The sequence below is a fragment of the Vicia villosa genome, linkage group LG2, assembly GCF_029867415.1.
Source record: "Vicia villosa cultivar HV-30 ecotype Madison, WI linkage group LG2, Vvil1.0, whole genome shotgun sequence".
In the NCBI taxonomy this organism is placed as follows: Eukaryota; Viridiplantae; Streptophyta; class Magnoliopsida; order Fabales; family Fabaceae; genus Vicia; species Vicia villosa.
Window position 1 is genome coordinate 71,035,408 of NC_081181.1, and position 10,336 is coordinate 71,045,743.

Sequence of the window (10,336 nt, forward strand, 5' to 3'; positions counted from 1 at the left end):
AGCTGTCCTAGATGGAAGCAGGAATCAGAAGCTGTGAGTGTTCTAGGGATCTAAGGAAATTCTAGTTCTGAAGCTGTCCAATGGAAGCAGAAGTCAGAAGCTAGGAATTCTCTGAAGACAAGAAGCTTATATGATCGTCTCTACCGAAATAATCAGGGAAGTCTTTTATTAAAGTTCTTCGAGTATTTATTTCAGGGGGAGATTATTTATCTCAGGGGGAGATTGTTAATCTCAGGGGGAGACATATTCATATGTTTATGCTATAGCTGTGTAATTTGTCTTTTGCCGTCTGTTCTTTCTGATCGCAAATTCATATCATTTATATATGTTTTTGTCATCATCAAAAAGGGGGAGATTGTTAGAACAAGATTTGTTCTGATCAATTATCTTAGTTTTGATGATAACAATAATATGAATTTTGCTTAAGATTATATGGTACTCTAATCCAATGCAATTTCCTTTTCAGGAAATATATAAAGAGTACGCATAATTCAGCGCTCAGAAGCTTTGTCTCAAAGGGTTCAGCATGCAACATCAGAACATGGTCTGGCAAGACATCAGAAGATGGTCGAAGCAGAATCAGAACATGGGTCTATGGAAGCATCAGAAGAACAAGAGAACAGAAGCACTGAAGTTCTGATGGTATCACGCTCAGAAGCACTTCAAGGTCAGAAGATCAGAAGATGCTATGCACCAAGCTGTTTGACTCTGATGATATTCAAACGTTGTATTCACAAACATCAGATCAGAAGGAAGTACAAGTGGCAGGCTACGCTGACTGACAAAAGGAACGTTAAAAGCTACTAAAGGCTACGTCAGTAGACACAGCGTGAACAAGGCTCGAGGTAGTTGACAAAAGCGTATAACATTAAATGCGATGCTGTACGGAACACGCAAAGCATTAAATGCATTCAACGGTCATCTTCTCCAACGCCTATAAATATGAAGTTCTGATGAGAAGCAAGGTTAACGATTCTGCACCAAAACAACTCATATCAAACTTGCTGAAACGCTGTTCAAATCTAAACTCAGAATCTTCATCTTCATCAAAGCTCACTACATTGCTTTTGTAATATATTAGTGAGATTAAGCTTAAACGATTAAGAGAAATATCACAGTTTGTGATTATAGCTTTCAAGAAGCATTTGTAATACTCTTAGAATTGATTACATTAAGTTGTAAGGAACTAGAGTGATCGTGTGGATCAGAATACTCTAGGAAGTCTTAGAGGTTATCTAAGCAGATTGTAACTAGAGTGATCGTGTGGATCAGTAGACTCTAGAAAAGTCTTAGAGGGTATCTAAGCAGTTGTTCCTGGAGTGATCAGTGTGTGATCAGTAGACTCTGGAAGACTTAGTTGCTGACTAAGTGGAGAACCATTGTAATCCGTGCGATTAGTGGATTAAATCCTCAGTTGAGGTAAATCATCTCTGCGGGGGTGGACTGGAGTAGTTTAGTTAACAACGAACCAGGATAAAAATAACTATGCAATTTATTTTTATCTGTCAAGTTTTTTAAAGCTACACTTATTCAAACCCCCCCCCCCCCTTTCTAAGTGTTTTTCTATCCTTCAATCCGAGCCCGGATGAGGAGGGGGATGGTCGCGTTGGACGCTCCGCCGGGAAGTTCCTCTTTGTAGAAATTTATAGAGGATGGGCTGCCTTTGGCGTGGTCGAGAGCAGCGGCTTTGGTCGTGCTGGCTGAGAGTAGCTCGTCGAATTTTCGTTTTACGGATCCGACAATGAGTTTGCTGAATACCCCGCCGGATATGGCCATGGCGGAGGGGAACATTTCCCATGAGCTATGAGGAGAGGGGGCGGTTGATGCTCTGGCCCAATCAGGGAGGTAAAAGTCTTCTGGCCTAGTGACGCTCATGGCTACTTGCATGGCGGGCGTATCCTCCATTGGCTTTTCCTCGGTGCTCAGTTTGGCTTCATTGGCAGCCTCTTGCTTCTTTGCATATTGCTTCAGGTGCCCCTCCCGGATTAATATTTCTATGGCGTCCTTCAGGTTGATGCAGTCCTCAGTGTTATGCCCGCGACCCTTGTGGAATCGGCAGAATTTCGATTTATCCACGTTTGGTCGCGCCGGCATGGTCTTAGGGAAGCGGGCCTTGCCCGTCTGAAATTCGGCATTCGCGCATTCTTTTAGGATGCGTTCCCTCGAAGCATTGAGCGGGGTGTACTCTCGGAACTTCCCGGCTGGGGCTTTGTAGTCCTTGGGATCTCGACCCTTGTCGTCTTTCTTTTTGTCCGTTCCCCGACGGGAATCGTCTTGCCAGCCATTTTTACTACTTTCTTCCTGCCTGGAGTTACGGACTGCATGAGTGGCTTCCTTTTCCTCATATTGTATATCTGCCTGGGCTTTGAGGAAGAATTCGTCTAGAGTGGCCGGTGTTTCGATTCCGACGGCTTTGGCGAAAATCTGAGCATGGCCGGAGGCCTCGCTCGAGCAAGAATTTCTTCATATGGGTAGTTGTGGATACCTGCACGGCTTCCTTGTTGAATCTTTCTATATAAGCCCGTAGGGACTCGTCTTTTCCTTGGACGATGGCTTCCAAGGAGGCTTCTGACTTGGGGTGTCTTCGGGAGGCTATGAAGTGTTTGGAAAAAAGTTTCCCGAGCACCTTCCACGAAGTGATGGATTCATCGGGCAAACATTTATACCAAGTCATTGCTCCTTTGCGCAGGGTGGTAGGGAACAAACGATATTTGATGGCACCGGGCACCCCTTTGTAATCTAGAAGGGCGTCGATGTTCTCAATGTGCTCGTCTGGATCGGCGGTCCCGTCGTATGTGCCCAGCGGCGGGGGCTTTTCAAGACCGGCCGGCAGGGGTGCTTCCAAGATTGAGTGGGACAGAGGGCCTCTGCGCTCCTCGTTGTCATTGCTGGCGAAAGGAGTGGAGGATCGGCTGCGACTCCGCCTGTGTCGCCTCCGGTTATCGTCGTGCTTTGCCGGAGGTGACCGGGATCTTCTTTTTGGTCGAGGGGAATGTGATCGGTGTCGGGAGCGGTGGTCACTTGACCCTTTCTGGGAGGCGGGACCCGCGTTCTCCCCGGGGGAGGGTGAATAAGGGCCTTTCTTGGGAACCGTGTCGCGCTGAGAGCGAGGTTTGTGACCGGGGGGAGCCTTTGAACGGCGTTTTTGCTCGAGTGCCCCGATCCTGTCGTTTTGCTACTGAATAAGCACGTTGGTCTGGGCAAGAGCGGCCAGAACGGCGGTCATGGTCTGGTTCTGGGGAGTCTGACCTTTGGAGAGGAAAGGGTTGCCCAAAATCTCTCTGTGGTTGTCCCTCCTGCCTGTATTCTCGAGACGCTGAAGTGTATCGTCTTGGAGATCTCTTGGAGAAGGAGATGTTATGGCACCGTCGCGAGGGACGGTGTTTCGTTATTGCCAGCCATGAGTAATAGTTGATTAGAGCTTTGGTTCCTGGGTTCTTGCAGGAGGCAAGAATGGATCAAGAAGGTGCAAGAAGAGGAACGGGGGAGCTGGATTTTCCCATAGACGGCGCCACTGATCTTACCGAGCAGATCAGATGGCCAGCAACAATGAAGGCTTGAAGTTCGGAACGGTTGAGAGGGGAAAAAGGGGTTGTACTTGCAAGGCACTCCGATGCCAAAGTAAGTATGTGTTCCACAAGGTACAACAAAGTGAGAGAATTTTGGGGTAAGAAAAGATTACCTTGCCCTCTGTGGCGTGAGGGCTATTTATAGGGTGTCCTTATGCGGAATTGACTCCTCCTTCTAAGGCGGAGATTTAGGTGACGCGCGAGCTAGCTGCTTACCGGGCACGAGGCTCTCTCGTGGTCGGTTTTCCTGGGCGTTTGCCCAGAGCAGTCCGGGGGAGGTTGTCACATGTGGTCTAAGGCGCCTTGGGCCGAAGGTTGGATAGGCCCAATTAGAATGATTGGGTCGGTCCAGAACATTGTGTATTAGTTATAATTTTAGTAATTATTAATAAGAAAATTATCTAAATATAATTAAATTTTTTATGAGTTTTATTTTTTAATTTATAATTGGAATTAGAATAGAAATATCAACCGTATAATTATCATTATTATTATTATTCATAACTTATAAATTATATCAATTTTATGATATCTGAATTAATCAATATCCCGAAATTATTAATTTTTTGCAATTTTTTTGGATATGCATATCCGAAAAAACCTCTGACCATTTTTGGGTTTTTTTTTTGATATGCATATCCGATTAATCAATTTGGTGTTTTCGGAGCAAAATTCAAATTTTTACGGAGATGCATTTCCGAAGGGTATTTTCGGGTTTCCAGTAGGGTTTTCACCCCACCCCTGGGGTTCTATAAAGAAATTATCTATATCTTTCCATTGCATTATGTCAAAGTCCATACCATTCATTACAAAAAAAATTAATTACAAAAGAAATAGCTCATTATGATACAAAAGCCCAAGTCATGTTACACAAAAATTCAAAACTTGCAGCCTGCATCAGCAAATCCAATAAACCGATTCCGCATATTATAAAAAATTAGTGGAAAGAAGCTACAATAAAATATCCAATTGAAAATTAACACATCAGACAGACTCCGATCAATTAACGAGAGAGTATGGCTCCGATTGATTAACGAGAGAATATGGCGGAAATGAGAAGAGAGTAGACAATGATGAATTTGAAGTGGAGAGGTGCACGGCGATGTAGCGCCGCTGATTGAGTGGATTTCAGAGGATGAAGTCGTCGCGCCGCTGTCGATTGAGATAGAGAGAGAAGCCCTGGAGGAAATGTGAAAGCCACCAAACGAGTAACCCTAATCCCTTTTGAATCTCTTGAATGTTAAATATAATTAATTTGAATAATTGAGTTAATTGGAAAAATATGATTCTTGTTAATTGACATTATGGAAGATTAATTGAACTTAATTGTGAATAAAACCTGATAATTTAATTTGATAAAAAAAAACTGAAAGACGTCAAAATTGGATTTAGTTGATGTTGAAGATTGTATGGGCCAAGAATGAAATTTCCTCCACACCCCACATTAGGCCTAGTGCACCTCCTTTATTTTTGATGTTGTTGAAAGTGAACACAAAAACATGTTGTTGGGCTTAATCCCTTGGGCCCTTGTGCCATTTGCTAGCCTGCACCACCATTTTCTGCTTAACACCCCCAGATCTCAATTCTATTCATGTTAGAATTAGCCTATTTTCATAATTTTCTTAAGAAATAAAAACATGATATAAAATTGTTCCTATAAAACACTTTTGATTACCTCCCAGAAGAAGATTCCGGCGAGGTCACACAATAGTTTGTGTTGGAATTAGTGGAATTATTCCAATTATTGGAATTATTGGAAATATAATTTAAGTACCTATTCATGTATCTAGGGGTCTAGGAATCTATGCCTTGTAAATTACATACGTGTACCTAGGAAATAGCTTCAATCTTAATCATGTAATTACTCTCTTGATTGTATATAATGAGATCACTTGAGTGCTTTGTAACTCAAGCATTTCCCTAATATTCATTTCTTTCCACATGGTATCAAGAGCAGGTTAACTGCTGCCTTCATTGCAGCCCTAATTTTTTTTCTCTTTCCCTGTTGCCTTCATTGCAACGTTTTTTGTCTTCTCTTTCCCCTTTCTAGAATTTATCTTATTCACCTCTCTACATTGCTCCACCCACCTCACCACCCACACCATCAAACTCACCACAACATTCCGACCCACCCTTTAAAATCTCACCACCATCCGCTGCCCCACTCGCCGCCACTCGCCGCCACCCTTTTCTTTCCGTCCCAGCGCTTGTGGTTTATACGCCTCCCTACGACCTTTTTTTCGCCACCCTCCTTTGTTACAAATTGTTGATTGACCTTCTCTCAATCTGTTTTAGAGTTCTATTCTCTGATTTCCGAATCTTTATTTTTTGAGTTCTCTTTGGCTTGTTTGTCCGATACTGTTGCTGTTTTTTTCTTTCCAACTTACAGCAATCTGACTTATTGAGATGGAGGTAGAGAATGATAATGGTGGTGTCCAAAATCCTCCACCACCCCCACCACCTCTTGTTGAATCATCAAACCTCATGACGGCAAACTCGCTACCAACTCTGCATCAAAGTCATCGACTCAATGGGAAGAATTATTTCAGTTGGGCCCAGTTCATGCGTGCAAATTTGAAAGGTCGGGGAAAATTGAACCACATTGAAGGTGACCCACTCCCTGCCACCGATCCCGGCTTCACTCTTTGGGACAATGAAGACTCACTCATCATGTCATGGATGTGGAATAGTATGATTCCAGAAATTAGTAGTCAGTATATGTTTCTTCCTACTGCACGAGATATTTGGGAGAATCTGATGCAAACATACTCTAAGAAACAGGACCTCTCTGCCCGCTTTGATCTAAAGAACAAGATCTTCAATACTAAACAAGGAACCATGACTGTCTCTGAGTATTTTGCCACTATGAAAGGTTATTGGATTGAGTTGGATCAATACCAAACTCTCAAGATGGAAACCGCCAACGACACGATTGCTTTGAATACTTGTATTGAAACCGATCGAATCTTTGAGTTCCTGGCTGGATTGAATTCTGATTATGACCCCATTAGAGTGCAAATTTTAGGCAAGGATCGTCTTCCTCCACTTGCTGAGGTTTTCTCCATTGTGCGGGGAGAAGAAAGTCGTCGTGACGTCATGCTTGGTAACAAACCTTCTGAAGGTACTGCCCTTGTTGCCAACATAGCAGGAAAGCAACCCGCCAGTAAGACCGGTAGAGATGATCGTTATTGCGACCATTGCAAAAGGACAGGTCATACAAAGGACCGGTGCTTCAAGTTACATGGGAAAAACCATGTTCTCAACCGCTCTGGAGGCTTCAAAGGTATACGTCAAAGCCAAGCCCATGCTGCCACAATGTCTCCCGACACAGGAAACTCCAAAACAGTGGAAAATGACTCTCTTATCAGTACGGATGATTTGAATCGGTTGAAGTCCCTACTCGAATCTCTCAGTAAGCCCTCTGGATCTTGTTCTCTAGTAATGACTGGTAAGGGTTTATGCTCTCGTTCTTTTAGCATCTATGGTACTATTCCCAAAGATGCTTGGCTTCTTGATTCTGGTGCCACTGATCATATGACACCCGACTCCACACTATTCTCTTCTTATACTCCCTCTACAAGCAATAGATGTATTACAGTTGCTAATGGTTCATTTGCTCGCATTGAGGGTTCTGGCAATGTTCAATTGCAGCCATTTCTTGAATTGAAAAATGTGCTGCATGTTCCAAAACTCTCTCACAATCTTATATCTGCTCATAAACTTGCCCGTGATCATAACTGTAAAGTAACTCTTTTTTCCTCTTATGGTGTCTTTCAGGATCTTCCAACGGATCGGGTGATTGGGGCATGTGAGGAAAAGGAAGGGTTGTACTACATCTCTGGAAAAACAGATGGTCCGAAGGTGTTGTCCTCTTGCTTAAAGTCTGAGTCTTCCCAATCTGCCGCACAAATTTGGCTTCTCCACAAACGTCTTGGACACCCCCCATTTTCGTTAATTAAGTCTATGTTTCCAACTTTATTTTTATATCATGCAGTCGAATCATTTAACTGTGATATATGTCAGTTTGCTAAACATCATCGGGTTCCTTTTCTTCCTAGTTGCAATAAAAGTACTGAACCTTTTAATCTTATTCACTCTGATGTTTGGGGACCCGCACCCAATTCTAATGTTACTGGTGCAAAATGGTTTATTACGTTTATTGATGATTGTACTAGAGTCACTTGGATTTTTTTGATGAAGGACAAATCTGAAGTCCCACAACTGTTTATTAAATTTTATCATATGGTGCACACCCAGTTTGGACGAAGCATTAAGAGACTTCGCTCTGATAATGGCACAGAATATACAAATCATGTCTTGTCAAAATTTTCGAGTGAACATGGAATACTCCAAGAATTTACATGTGTTGACACACCTCAACAAAATGGTGTCGCAGAAAGAAAAAATCGTCACTTACTTGAAGTTACTCGAGCTCTTCTCTTTCAAATGTCTGTTCCCAAATCCTATTGGGGGGAAGCAGTATTGACTGCTGCCTACTTGATTAATCGAGTCCCATCTTGTCTGTTAGGTAACATCAGTCCTGTTCAGTTTCTGTCTGATCAGTTTCCCTCGGTTCATATTTCAAAACTTGAGCCACGAGTGTTTGGTTGTGTAACATTTGTCCATATTCACAAACAAAATCGAAGTAAGTTGGACCCTCGTGCAGTCAGATGTGTCTTTGTTGGTTACGCTCCCAATAAACAAGGATACAAATGCTACCATCCTCCTAGTCGTAGGCACTTTGTCTCCAAAGATGTCACGTTTCATGAAAATGTGTCTTACTTCACTCACCCTCAGCTTCAGGGGGAGAATTCAAGTGATTTGGAATCTGAGTCTGAGTCTGTGTTTCTAGATCTACAAGAGTCTCCCACTTCGAGTCCTAATTCTATACCCTCATCAGAGTCTGAGCCCTTAGTTCCTACCTTAGAGTCATCCACTTCTGGTTCGGATCCTCCTTCGTTGGAAGAATCATCACCTTCAACCCTTCCCAGAAAAACTAAGGCTGGCGAACCAACCTTGGTGTACCAGAGAAGAAGTAAACTCGACCTACTCCAGAAACAGCCTCAATCACTTGAACCAGAGGTAAGTACTGAAATTAACCCACCTATTACTGAGTTTAAAAGTTCTGAAAATTGTAACACTGATAAAGATGATTTGCCTATTGCTTTAAGAAAAGAGAAAAGATCTTGTGCTAAGTATCCTATTTCCCAGTTTGTCTCCACAAAAAATCTTTCTTTGCAGCATCAGAGTTTTATTTCTGCAGTTGACTCTGTGATTATTCCTTCATCTGTTCAAGAGGCATTGAAAGATCAAAATTGGGTCCAAGCTATGAATGAGGAGATGAAGGCCCTTGAAAGAAATGGAACTTGGGAGATTGTTGAGAGACACAAAGACAAGAAACCAGTTGGCTGCAAGTGGATCTATACAGTAAAACACAAGTCAGATGGATCACTTGATCGATACAAAGCTAGACTAGTGGCCAAAGGATACACACAGACTTATGGCATAGATTATGAAGAAACCTTCGCTCCAGTTGCAAAAATGAACACTGTTCGGATATTATTATCTCTTGCTGCTCACTCCGGATGGGAATTGCATCAATTTGATGTCAAAAATGCATTCTTGCATGGAGACTTAGAAGAAGAAGTATACATGGAGATCCCACCTGGGTTTGGCCCTACATGTGGATCCAATAAGGTGTGTCGATTAAGGAAAGCCTTATATGGACTAAAACAGTCTCCTAGGGCATGGTTTGGACGATTCACAAAAGCAATGGTATACTTAGGTTACAAGCAGAGCCAAGGAGATCACACTCTTTTTTTCAAGCACTCACAAAAAGGAAAATTAACTATCCTCCTTGTCTATGTTGATGATATTATTATTACAGGAGATGACTTGATAGAGAGACAATTGCTACAGGAAAAACTATCGGTAGAATTTGAAATGAAGGACCTTGGACAACTCAAATACTTCTTGGGAATTGAGGTTGCCTACTCGAATCAAGGCATTTTCATTTCTCAGAGGAAGTATGTACTCGATCTCTTGCAGGAAACAGGGAAATTAGGATGCAAACCTTCAAGTGTTCCTATAGAGCAAAACCACAAGTTGAGCCTTGAAGAAGAGAGTGCCAAAGTTGACAAAATTCAATATCAAAGATTGGTTGGGAAGTTGATTTACCTGGCACACACTAGACCTGACTTGGCGTATGCGGTCAGTGTGGTGAGCCAATTTATGCATGACCCAAGGATGCGACACTTACAAGCGGTTGATCGCATTTTACAATATCTCAAAACTACTCCGGGAAGAGGACTATTGTTCAAAAGAGGCGGAAACTTAACTATAGAAGCCTACACCGATGCTGACTATGCAGGATCGATAAGTGATAGAAGATCCACTTCGGGATTTTGCACCCTCTTGTGTGGAAATCTTGTCACATGGAGAAGTAAGAAACAAAATGTAGTTGCTCGATCAAGTGCTGAAGCAGAATTTCGGGCTTTGGCACAAGGAATCTGTGAATTACTCTGGATAAAGATCATTCTAAATGATCTGAAAATACAATGTGAAGGGCCTATGAAGTTGTTATGTGATAACAAGTCAGCAATAAGTATTGCTCATAATCCTGTTCAGCATGACAGGACAAAACATATAGAAATTGACCGCCATTTCATTAAGGAAAAACTAGATAGTGGTTTAATAGCTACATCTTATATTCCTTCTGGACATCAACTAGCAGATGTGTTGACAAAGGGCTTGCCACCTGATCGTTT